Consider the following 12,452-nt stretch of genomic DNA (forward strand, 5'->3'; position numbering starts at 1 on the left):
GCAACTGGAGCCAGGCTGGGAATGTACTGGATAAAGCTTTCTCTCTAACAGTGCTCTAAGGGCAAAGTCACACATCTATCAACATTTAGCTGCTCCTCCTAGTATCTGACTAGTCTGTAGTTCTCTATTTCCAGTACAACATTCTGTAAGCACCAGGCTGTAAGAATAAAGCTTAAATTGCTGCTGAGAAATGTTATGAAAAATATGGAGAGGTGGAGTCAACTTTGTAGAGGAATTTTGAAAGAATTTGAAATTATACCCAGGAGTTGTCAGGCCTGCAGGCTGGATACACCATCAGGTGGATTTTTTCTGAGAGGGAAAGGGGGCACTAGCCCCAGCATTCAGGGACTCTGCTGTGGTGTGTGAGGGGGAAGAATTCGTGCCCCTTTGCCAGTGCTCGGCTTGCTTTGTTCACAGCTGCGCTCAGCCCTTAAATATTTGTGTTGACCTGATGGCAAGTGGAGATGTGTAGAGAAAGGAGTTCAAACTGTTGACCTGCTAACACCGGCTTTTGCAACTTGACTCCAGTTGTTTAAGATCTGTGATCTGCAGTTGAGCCATTCTCTTCCCATTGAGGAGGAATGAAAGGTGTTACACAGACGGAGAAATACCTTGTTTTCAACCCAGATTGGGATGATGGTTTAAATACTGGTATTATATTATGTGGTTTGACACTGCTAGGGAATGTCTGAAGTGCACTCATATTAAAGATCCTGGTTCAGTGTTAAAGATCCTGATTTAATATTAAAGTTCCTGATTAATGTAGGAAAGGGTTGCTGGGCTTTTGTGTGATTTGGTGGAGAAAGTGCACTAAGAGCAAAGCTCCCACTGAATTAACATAAACCAGAATACATGTGGCTACTCAAGGCAGTCCCTGTTTTTGTGGCCAGCACTTGCAGGGACCTGTGTACCAAAATACACAGCACCTCTATTTTTTTTATGCTCCTTGGCATATGACACATAAATTTATGTACATATATATTATTCATCCGAAGTTTAGCACTGGCGGTATAATGTGCAAGTTGTCAAGGTGTTCGGGGGGGGTTTTGACAAGAACCTTGAAGAAATCTGGGGGATATGTACCCCAATATATACCCCATTTTCTCTGCTCCGGTCTCACAGGGCAGTTTCTCATGTTTCCCCTCACACTTCACTGGTGGGTGACATTTTGTCTGTTCTACAGCCCCTTCCCATGAGGGTGAGGGGGGACCCCAGGCTGGGGGGGCTGAAATTAGCTGGAGCCGGCTGGAACCTGTGAGACCCCCTCATAACCCAGAGCAGCCTCTGGAAGTACCTCACAGCTTGGGATAGTTCCCTGGAAGCCCCTCACAGCCCCCATTTTCCCTCACAACCTGGGATAGCCCCCTGAAAGCCCCTCACAGCCCCCATTTTCCCTCACAACCTGGGATAGCCCCCTGAAAGCCCCTCACAGCCCCCATTTTCCCTCACAACCTGGGATAGCCCCCTGAAAGCCCCTCACAGACCCCATTTTCTGTCACAACCTTGGCTAGACCCTCGCAGCCACCATTTTCCCTCACAACCTTCACAGCCCCCTGGAAGCCCCTCACGTACCCCATTTTCTCTCACAGCTTGGGATAGACCCCTGAAAGCCCCTCACAGCCACCATTTTCCCTCACAACCTGGGATAGACCCCTGAAAGCCCTTCACAGACCCCATTTTCCCTCACAATTTAGGGATAGCCCCCTGGCAGCCCCTCACAGCCCGCATCTCCCCCTCACAACCTGGGATAGCCCCCTGGAAGCCACTCACAGCCACCATTTCCCGCTCACACCCCGGGAAGGTCCTGGCTGCCCCTCACAGCCTGCATCTCCCCACACAGCCCTGCTGGCACCCGGGCACAGTCGGTACAAGGCAGCGTCTGAAAAGGAGGGTGAAAATAAAGATGACAGAAAAATGAATAAAGAAAAGAAATGCAAGGAAAAGTAGAGGGAGGAACAGGTAAGTAAGTGACAAAGGTCATGGTGGGGAGACAGGTCAGGGCACTGAGTTATTGGTGCAGGTTGGAACCCTGGATTCCTGAAGTCAGTATGTGGGAAAACATGGAATTCTGTCCTGGGCAGATGGGCTGAACCTTAGAGGTGAGGAAAAGGGGTTTGGGAGATGAGGCAGAAAGGAGCCAGGGTCCTGAGGGGAGGGGGCGAAGCTCTGGGGAGGGAGGAAAGGCTGTGGAAGATGGAGGCAGCTCCTGAGAGGAGCCAGTGCTGGCCTGAGGGCTGAGCCCATGCTGGGGACAGTGTCCCCAGGGAAGGCACACCTCTGTAGTCAGCCAAGGGGGACACACTGAGAGCACTCATTCTGTATAAATTATAAAATTAGTTTGGTTTTAGTGGCTATCGTGACAGTGTGTCTGTTTCTGGTGTTGCTGGCATGAACAGGGTGGGTTCGACCATGATGTGTGTGAGGAAAACTCACGTGTGGATTGCTGAGGTATTCTAATTCTCTTAATTGCTCTGAGACAGGAAAGCAGAGCTGGACAGGTAAGTTCTGCACACAGATAATTGCTTTTGGTGCTTGACAGAAGCTGTAAACACTGGTCGATTCCCTGTAAACATGTAAGAGCTTCATTTACCTTTAGTTGTAAGGATTACATCAAAAATATCCTCATGAACAGCAGATTTATCTTAGATCAACTCAGTCTGTACATACTATTATAGAACAAGTAAACTAAAACATACCCAGTATATAGTACCCAACCAGACTAAATTTCCTGCAGTGCTAAGTTTCCTTCATTGCTGGATACCATAAATTTTGCACATGTGTGATAGATAGTTGGCTCCATCTCTAATATCTTTAAAGAATAAAAACATTTTAATTACTCAAATTGTTAATTAATATGTGATTCATGCCGCTGTAACAAGATATATCTGCAACACTCCTAGAATCAATCAAGTGAAGGTTACTATTTTATTTAGGAGCAAATTGAAGATTCTGTATTTTAATTAAAAATGTTGTGCTATATCTAAAATATCTACATTGCTTTTATCACTCTATAGTTCTATTTTTAATATTCTAATTTATTTAGTCATGTAAATTAATTTTAATCTAAAATTGTCATTGAAGTTAAGCAACTATAGGGAAGGAAAATTTACAGCTGCAAATAGCTGCAGTTTCAGGAATGGGCAGTAATCACATAGGATAATAAGCTATTAAAATATGTGATCTTTCCACTCGAAATCAGAATAGAAAAATCTGAGTTTTTCAGAGTTACATGCATGGAAACATATGTAAATTTCTGTGAAGTGGGAATAACATAACTGAAATAAAGCAAAAGAGAGTTAAAATATCATACATTCCTGCATACTCAGACTTTTGGTCTAGTTGGGTGTTACTCAGACCAACAAAAATGAAGACTGTGTGAGAAGAACAGCAGGATTGGGGATGGACACAGAATAGGAAAGACAGAGCAGCTGGAAAATGAACACACACAGGGAGATAGGTCTGGGACAGAAGGAATTCACATGAAAGTGTAAAGAAAGTGACAAATGTTTGTTTATTTTCCGTGGTTGTTTTGGTAATTCAAAATCAGTTAAAGTGAGTTTTTAAACCTTTATTGTTCTATCTTTCCTCTTCCTGCACATTCTGCAGCTTTCTTCGTTGTACCTTTGCTTTCTGTCCTCTTCCCTCCTTGGAGATGAACAGAGACTTTTAGGGTAACTTTTTCCATTATTTTTGTATAAATTTTCCATACTTTTTGTATAAATTACTCCATCTTTGCAAGGGATTCTGTCCACACCTGTGCAGGGACTTCAGTGTAACAACACTTAAGATGTTAACAGGAGTTGTTTTGAGGTTGTTAAAATACACTAGAGTCACTACAATATGCAACTCAAACACAATTACCATGCTGAAACGCCTGATTTGGTAATTTAAAGAAGTAATTGTGTTTTACAGTCCTTGAGTTAGTGGTTAAACCTGGTGTGTTGCCTCGTGCAATGAGAAGAAGCTCTCTGTAGCAAAAATGTAGGAGTTCATGACCTGTTTTTTGTTTTCAGTTTGAGAGATGGCAGTCAGATGTCCTAAAGCACGGTACAGGAGGTGTTTAAACCTTTATATGTCTTATAAACCTTCATGTGTCTTAGAAATGCTGCAGTCACTCTCCAGCATTTCATTCTCCTTGGGAGTTTGGAAGGGAAAACTTCCTCTATACATCAACCACAGGGATTCCATCCTGCATCTCCTCAGAGAAAGCAGCTGAATGCTGCTAGACCTCACTTTAGTGTTCTGGTGCTGTAGGTAATGGATGTTCAATGTTTTGCAAGTTTCTCCTGAAAATGCTGAGTACTTTTGCAGATCATGGTCTTTCAAGTTGAATTCAGCCTGTGAAATCTGTGGGGAATATTTTGTATGAAGACGCCTTTGAAGCAAAGACCCATCTCTAAGCATCTTCCCTGAAAATCTGCACTTGAGTTGCACTTGTGGTCATTGTATGGGAATTAAGCATGGCTAGTACTTGCTCCTGGAACTGCTGAAGCTTTTAGCCATTTTTGTTGGCTTATATTGTTTCAAGGAAATGGAAAACCGTTAAATCCAAACCCTGACCAAACAAATTTTTATTTTCAGTGGAAACCTCAGCTTTGTACCTGTAGCTACTATGCCAGTACAGTATGCCTTTATAACAAAAAGTGTAGTTTTATTTATCAGACTTTTATAGGAATGGTCTGTTTTGTCCCTCAGTGTTGTGGAAGGAAAGACCCAAGTGTTTGCCATTTCCTTACCCCTCTGAGTGCCCAAAGCTCAGTGTAACCTGAGGAAACCAGGGGTGGCTTCCCTGCAGAAGCCAATCCAACTTGTGCCATTGACTTTGCAGATCCAGCCTTTCACCCAAGCAGTGATTTTTAGTATTGATGTTCTGTGACCAAAATTACACTCCTTTTTATAGAAACATGCTTCTTCCAGGTATGTTTAGGTGGCTTGGCTATATCAAATGTATTCAAGAAAAAGGCTTTAAAAATGTGGTCTGTGTTTGAGAGCTTCTGCTAAAAGCTCTCACCCTGTCTCCTGGCTTCATCCTGCAGTTCTTTAAGTTATGTACTAGGAGAGAATCTGTGAGAAATAAAGGACAGATAATCCTATGTTTGTTTAGTGAACCTGAGAATTTCCAAAATAAAAGAGTTACAAATATTTATTTGAAAAGTGACATGAGAAGATAGGGTTTGCTGAGGAGCCGTTTTGGTACAGCCAGACCATAACATTATTTAACAAGTTACACCTACAGATAGCTGCTAAACTCAAAAGAGTGCAGGAAACCTCCTTATGCTTCAGCAGAGACACCACATCTAAACAACTTTTGTTGTGTTGTGTGATAATGCCCTGTTTATCTGCTGGGCTTTTTCTTGCCCTTTTTTTTTTTTAGACCTTTCTAAGCAGCAAATGAAACAAAATCTCTCCAAGTCTTGCTCGACTTTCAACTGGTAGAAAGTCTTTGAGATAGAGGTAATTTTTAAAATGCAGCCTTTTTAGTTGTGTGAAATGGAACTTGTGTGATCATTTGGAAGTTGCTCTGTATGTCTGATGAAGGAAAACTGAGGTCAGTCAGGCATACAGTTGTGCCTGCAGTGGATCTCCAATCTCCTTTCTGTGGAGGCAGTTCCTCTCCCCCGTGCTTCCCCAAAGAAAAAAACAGGATAAATTTTGTAAAATTTAGGTGGTTTGTGCATAGTCTTTCTGGAATTTATTTATTTATAATTGTTGATAGTGTTTTATTGTTATTACTAGTGGTTCCTCAGTAATGCCTGGGGTAAGATGTATAACACAACCATGTAGATGTTGTGCTATGGAAAGGGAGCAGTCAGGGACTTAGGTGCATTTATTTGTACAGTTAGGCCTTATTTTCAAAGTCAGCAAAAGTTTCCAAAGGTCAGCGTTTTGGAAATGGAGGTATAAGGTATAATTACATCCAACATTGAACCTCACTGAAATGGTCTGGTGGCTCAGATTGTATGTGGAGGCTGTGAAAAGAGGCTGCATGTGGAAGCTGTCTCACTTCAAGAGCTTGAAATGCAGGGTTACATGTCAAGGAATTCTTAAAGACTATTATTTACTGAATTGTTTATTAACTGTATATATTTTATTGAATTTCTGTGCAGAAGATGTGGTACATATTTATTTTTTGGAAAAGTGATTGAAGACTTTGGGCAGCCCCAACGTTACTAATGACAAATGAATATATTCAGAAGTCCAGAACTCGAGTCCAAAATACTTTGAGATATTGTTTTTCTTGGATGGATGTTAAAAGCCTTTAAGTTTTGAGAGGATTCCTATGAGAAAGCACCTTTAAACTGAGAAAGGTCAATTTCTTTGACAGCCAAGACAGGAGGTTTCTGAGGGGTTACTTGATCCAAAATCTGAATTATGTATGTCAGTCCTTAGGGTGTATCTTTTAAAATGGGAGTGACTGGGGCTACAAACCTGGTGGGATGGTGGCTGTTCATTTCCAAATGCAGGTAGCATTTTACATTTAAACCCTGTGGTGGAGCAATGCTAAGGATGCAAAGTGCTCTGAAGGGAAGAAATGCCACCATTAAGGCTGGTGAGGCAAGGATGCAGCTGGAAGGAATTCCATGGGTGTTTGCTTGTGCTCCATGCCAGCTCTCCCTCTGATGTAGCTCTTCTGGAGAGTGAAAGGCAGGTGGTGCTTGAGGAGGTTCTTTTATTTTATTTGTAGCATCAAGGTTTTCTTTTATACATCACTTGAGAAACTAGCCCACTCTTTTTGCTTAGACTTCACCAAACCAAGAGTTCTGAGGATATTTTGGCCCAAATTAAAGTTATGAGCACCTTAAAAGTCGGGTCCTGCAACAGAAGGTGTTTGACAAGCTGAAGCAGAACTTTGCATTGCTGTCAAACACACCTCATTTGTTCAGCTGCAGGGACAAAAATGGTGGGGATGTTGAAGAGCACATTGCACTTTGAACTGTGGTTTTGCTCCCTTTCACCCTGACTATCCTTTGTTTAGACTTTCACTCCAAATGAAGGAATTGCTCTCTGACTGCTGGAATGCCAGAGATTGGAAACCCTGGATAATTTTCACACTCTCCAGCATCCTTGGTCTGTTTTTATTTCAGCATTCAGATCACAGGAAACCATTTATAGGATGTAGTGGCTTTCACATGGAGCTGCAGCCAACTATTTTCCAAAGGTTTTGAATGCTAGAAAGCAAGTCTCACCAAATTCATGAGCTCAATATTCTTCATCCATCAGTCAACAGGGGAAAAATCACACCCCCCTGAACCAAATAACTTTTTACTTCCTTAGTGACAGATTCTTTTGAAAGTTTCTAGTGAACAGGTCCATGAGCATTTTTATAAGCTAATTTCTATTTTTAAATGTATGTGTAATTTAATTTGTTTATTTTTGTTATTATAGCATTTGCTGTGTGCAGGGCACTTCCAAAACTTACAGCAATGTTGTCTGTCTGCTAAGCATTTGAGTGGGAGGAATACACTGAAGAAGATAGACAAAGAGCTTGATGAACAGAATGTAAAAGCTGTGCTTTTCCTTAAAAATATATATTTGCTAAAATTAGCAGAGATCTTGACTTTGTTTTCCAAGAGCTGCATATACCTCGGGCAAGCATGTCTGTGGTAGGTTAGTGGGAAAGGTAAGAAACAGAAGATGTAAAATACAGACTTTATTATTTCATTGAGTAATTTTCTTTTTGATTCTAAAACAAACCAACCCAGCCCAAAGCCTCCAAAAACCTAATGTAAAATATGTGTGCATGGAGCACAGTTAAATCTTACTACTTGTGGTGTCCTTTAATGATGCAGGAGACAACTGAAATAAAACCTTGACAGGGAATTATACCTGTGACTCACTGTGATCACAGATTGTCTCTTGAAATGTTAAAATTCAGCTGATGTGTTGAATGATAGTTGTTATGATGTGAACTCTGTGTGGTCAGAGTTCTCTCACCTTAGTATGCGTTAAAAAGCCACGGAGAGGTATTTTCTAGGAAAAATTAAAACTTCCATGTTAACAATAATAAAACTCCCTTCTCATACTCCTTAATATTTTGGCTTGGATTCTCCTTCTCTCTTTTGAAAATATTGGGCATGATGTAATGATTTTCCTTCTCATTCCTGTCCCATGGAGACCAAAAGCAGAGTTGATTGTGTGAACTGCTATTGGTAATCAAAGTGGATAAGACTTTCACAGGATTTTTTTTCTCAGGATATTTAATCCTGTACTGAGTGACGGGAGCACTGGTGGAGGGTTTTTTTAGTATTTTTGCTCTCTCTAGATATCCTGAGGTCAGAATATTGCAGTTACTGTGTTTATGGTCATAAAAGACCCATGAACTTGGAACAGAAGACTCTTGTGGGGGTTAGCAAGGAAATATAAATGGCCAAAGCTAAAAGGGTTGATTGTCTTTGGTGGAAATATATATACTTTTTGGAACACTGGAGTGGAAGTAAAGACAAATGAACATCCTTATGGTATAATCACCAGGTTGAAAAATCAGGTGACTTTACTTCTCAAACTCCCTGTTAGCACAGTGACTTTTTATGTTCTTTATATCTTCGTTGGTGGATGAGTCAATGTTTAAATGCTCATTTATCATTTACTATATAAAAGAAAAGCTATTATCTGAAACTCATTTTTACAGTTGCAGGCAAACCGAAATAATCATTTTCAAGGACCTAAAGCTGTTTCTTGAAGAATGTCATCATTTTCTTCTGATTTTACTTACCACTTACACCAGTATATGAGGTACCTTCAGGAGCTGTACCTTGCACAGCCTGGCTGCAGATATTGCCAGCCTCCATACCTGTACAAACTGGGCTAAAGAAACTTAGTTTCAGCAAACTGCATTCATCTTGCAGACAGGACAAAAGAGCCATTTTAAAAGCACAGCTCTCACTGAACACTTGTGCTGCTTGCTCAGTTATGTGCCCTTCCCTAAGGGCTGAGCAGCCCCATTGGCCCATAGAGAGGATTTCAGTAGTTGGGGGTAAAGCCCCTGCTCTGCCATGGAATCATCCTTGCTCGTGCCCATCAGGAAGGGAGCTGCTGTTCTTTGCTTTTCTTTTAATGCTAAGAACCTCTCTGAGTAAATGAACTGTCTGTCTCAAGTGGTAGAGGAGTGGTCTTCATTTTGCATTATAATTTGATGATTATCCTAATAGATAATACTGATATTAATTTGTGTGTGTCATCTTCTCCATTCTCAGTCTGGATGTGCATATCTACACACAAAAGTTCCTACCTGCTGATGTTTCTCAGGACTCGTGTTCTGAGCTGTGCCACAATGCAGAGTTTTGTGTTTCCTCTGGGGGAGAGCACAACTGTGCATATTTAAGTGCCCTGGGATATTCTGTCAGCACCAGTGCAGCATTAGGGCTGCACCTCCTCATACACACAAAGGCAGGACAGCAGTGTAGACAATGCCATACATTTACTCCTGTTAGTTTCTTCTGTTAGTTTAACCTCACATAACTTAATTTAATTTTTATTCCCTTGGTTCCCCTATACTTTGCCACCCCTTTGTGAATCATTCTTTATCTCACCAAATGGCCAAAGCAGGCAAATGAGGTGATTAGCTGAAGCAACCAAGTGGTGAGACCAACAGCAGTGTCTCTGCAGGAAATGATAGAACTCTTATGATTGTGGATCACTGGGGGTTCTGCTGCTCTCTTGCAGTTCCAGGCACTCTGCCTCTGACAGAAACTCACGTTTTGTGACTCTGCATGTCCCCTTGCCAGTGAACAGACTCCCTCTCTTATTTGCTGGCAGAAAGGTGAGGTCCTGCACACACCAAGGCCTGTTCTCCCTTAATCCCACTTCAAAACCAGGTTGGAAACACAACTACTATAGGTGTTAATTTACGTCGGCTTCTAATTGTTAAAATCATTCTGTTAGGGTGACACATGACATGATAAAAATAAGTTATGTGTGATCTTTTAAACTTACCTGTATCTGCTTGCCCATCTTGCAATTTGTGAGCACCAGAAGACTATAATTTACTTAAATGCTTTGTACTTTTATTTTATAAAAATCCATAGGTACTTTTTAAAAGCAAATGTACTTTTTATAGAGTAATATTTTGAGCTGAGTATGGGGAGAATTGAACTGTTTTATCTGTAATGTAATAGAAAGGTATGATCTGTTCTTGAGAAAATAGAGGTTTTCTGTGAGTCCTACTGTTAGCTCATTAAGTCAGTGTTGAGATAAAACTCATATTAGGAAAATACCCAAAATTATCTGATGCTGAAAGAGACATCTATTTATTTATTTTTGCTTTTTTCAGTGTTCATCTTTGGGTTGTGGTTAGGTTTGGTGTTGGGTTTTTGGTTGGTTGGTTGGTTTGGTGGGGTTTTTTTGTTTGTTTGTTGTGGTTTTTTGGGTTTTTTGCATGTTAGTCCCCCAAACTGAGAAATCGTCAGTATTTGCACTGCCAGGGAATGTTGCAAGTCAAATGGCCACAGGTTTTACTTGGGTAACTTTGCTGCAGCTCTTTTGTGTCTTTGGTTAGAACCGAATGTCTCAACAGTTTAACATGATAAAAGATGTGGTGTCGGTGATAAGTGTGTTCATTACACACTAATTAAAAGGTGCAGCAGCAGGGATGGAATGCCACCCAGAGCCCCTGTGTTCTCAGCATGTCTATTTAAAAATTGTGCGGTAGGAACACACTTCCGTACACGTCGTTGGGTAGGGGAAAGACCTCAGTGGTCATGTATTCCTAACCTGCTGTGGCATTTTAACAAATTGCTTTCTCAGTCACGTGATCATACTTCAGTCTTATGGTGGATTAGCTGGTTTGAGGAAGAAAGGAAAAGGTTTAATATTCTCCTGTGGCAATTTATCCCTGTGTCGTTCAGTGTTGCCTGTGATAAGGGAATCCAAGCTGGAGAACAGCTGCAGCAGGCTCTCAGACTTCTTTGCTCAGTCCATGAGCGTTGTACCCAAAAGACATTGGTTTGACTTTCTCATTCTCTCTTGTTTCATCTTTCCTGCCTCCCCTCCTCCTTCTACTTCTGGGGCCGATGCTGATGGATTGGGAAAGGCAACACTGAACTTAAAAGTAACATGAGACAGTTAGTACTGCTCAAGAGATATTCAGAACTTGTCAGGATTGGTTCTGTACACCTCTGCCCTTGAAAGGAATTACAAGGTAAAGTGATTTTATCTTGGAAAGCTTTTTCTGCCTGACTTTTTGAGTAGATTTCAACGTTAGGAGAGCCCATTTCCGCATGCTTCTCAGGAAAAAAATTTGCTTTTGTATGGGTCATCTTGTGCCTGCATAGAAACAGGTTTCAATGCTGGGCTTTGAATCTGAGTGTGCCATTGTTTGAGTTCACGATTAACCTCTGCCAGGGCTCTTTGTATATGGGAACTTGATGTTTTTAGCATCAGAGTGTTATGGTGCTCGGAGACAAGGGGACACTATCATAAACTCTTTTTGAAACGTGAAAAAAATATTTAAAAAGAGTGTTTGTTCCCTACTTGAGGAGAAATCAGAATTGTTAAGTGTAGAGAAAGTTCTTTAAGAGGTATATGAACTGCCTGGTAACATTTCAGGATACATGTGTCTACACATAAACAGCAGTCAAAGGTATTTCTGCTACTTCTCTATTCTGTAAAGGTCATGCACTATCAATACTGCTCTCTGAAGAAAACAGTTGACTACTATGAATACTGGCTTTTATATGCCCACTTTCATATGAGCCTGCTGGATGATAATTAAATTAAGGTTTCTGACTCTTCCTAAGGTTGAGCTTATGAATGACTAAAGATCTGATTGATCAGAGAAGCTCAGGTTAACCGTAAAATTGATCAAAAAGCAGGCAAAGAATAACGGCGCAGCCGAGCAGTACTGCGCAGTGATAAACCCACTGCTGGAGAATGTGACTGGAATGAGGCTGCACCAGCCTGTTTTCATTTCACTGTATTTAGCATGGGGCTGTCACTTAATTGTGTTGTCATTGTTTCCCTTTGACAAAGAGCGCTGAAGACTGACAGGTCACATGCGTTTGTTGCATTTTTCCTCACTTTGTGAGAGAAAGATCTAAAATGTGATCAAAAAGCAGCTGAGTCTTTGCCACTACTTTTGCTCCCTGGTTGGGTTCTGCAGAGTGTCCTGGGCTTTCAAGTGGCTGCTAACGTGGCTTTGGTGGGCAGCTCTTGCTCACACACAGAGTCCCTCAAGGAACCTTTCCTCCATGGGCCATTCCTGTATCCAGGGAATCTTTCCTCCACAGGCTGTTTCTGGCAGGTGTTGAGCCCAAGCAACTTCCCTCAAAATCAGTAGAGATTTCTCTGACAGAGCAAGGATTTTAAGCCCCTGGTGTCCTACCCCCAGCCATGTGCCTGTGGCTGGGAATAAACCACCACACCTACCTCTTCCTTAGTTACACAATCCATCTTTCTCAAAAACATGAGCAAGGAATGATGGCTCCAACCTGTAATTTGGAGACTGCCCATCTGTC

The 12,452-nt window shown here is 41.4% G+C and overlaps 2 long non-coding RNA genes across 5 annotated transcripts in view; one reads left to right on the forward strand and one right to left on the reverse strand.

Annotated features, from left to right (window-relative positions):
* The window catches only part of LOC146438946 (uncharacterized), a 19,756-nt gene extending 19,610 nt beyond the window's left edge, over window positions 1–146 (reverse strand). For both annotated transcript variants that reach the window (XR_014851217.1, XR_014851216.1), the window contains exon 1: window positions 1–146. This exon is cut by the window's left edge and continues 262 nt beyond it. This is a non-coding gene — a long non-coding RNA (uncharacterized LOC146438946).
* LOC146438945 (uncharacterized) overlaps window positions 1–12,452 on the forward strand; it is a 438,604-nt gene that overhangs the window by 262,464 nt on the left and 163,688 nt on the right. The gene's annotated exons all lie outside the window — the stretch shown is intronic.

The sequence above is a fragment of the Lichenostomus cassidix genome, chromosome 3, assembly GCF_008360975.1.
Source record: "Lichenostomus cassidix isolate B80296 chromosome 3, HeHo_3.0, whole genome shotgun sequence".
Taxonomy (NCBI): domain Eukaryota; kingdom Metazoa; phylum Chordata; class Aves; order Passeriformes; family Meliphagidae; genus Lichenostomus; species Lichenostomus cassidix.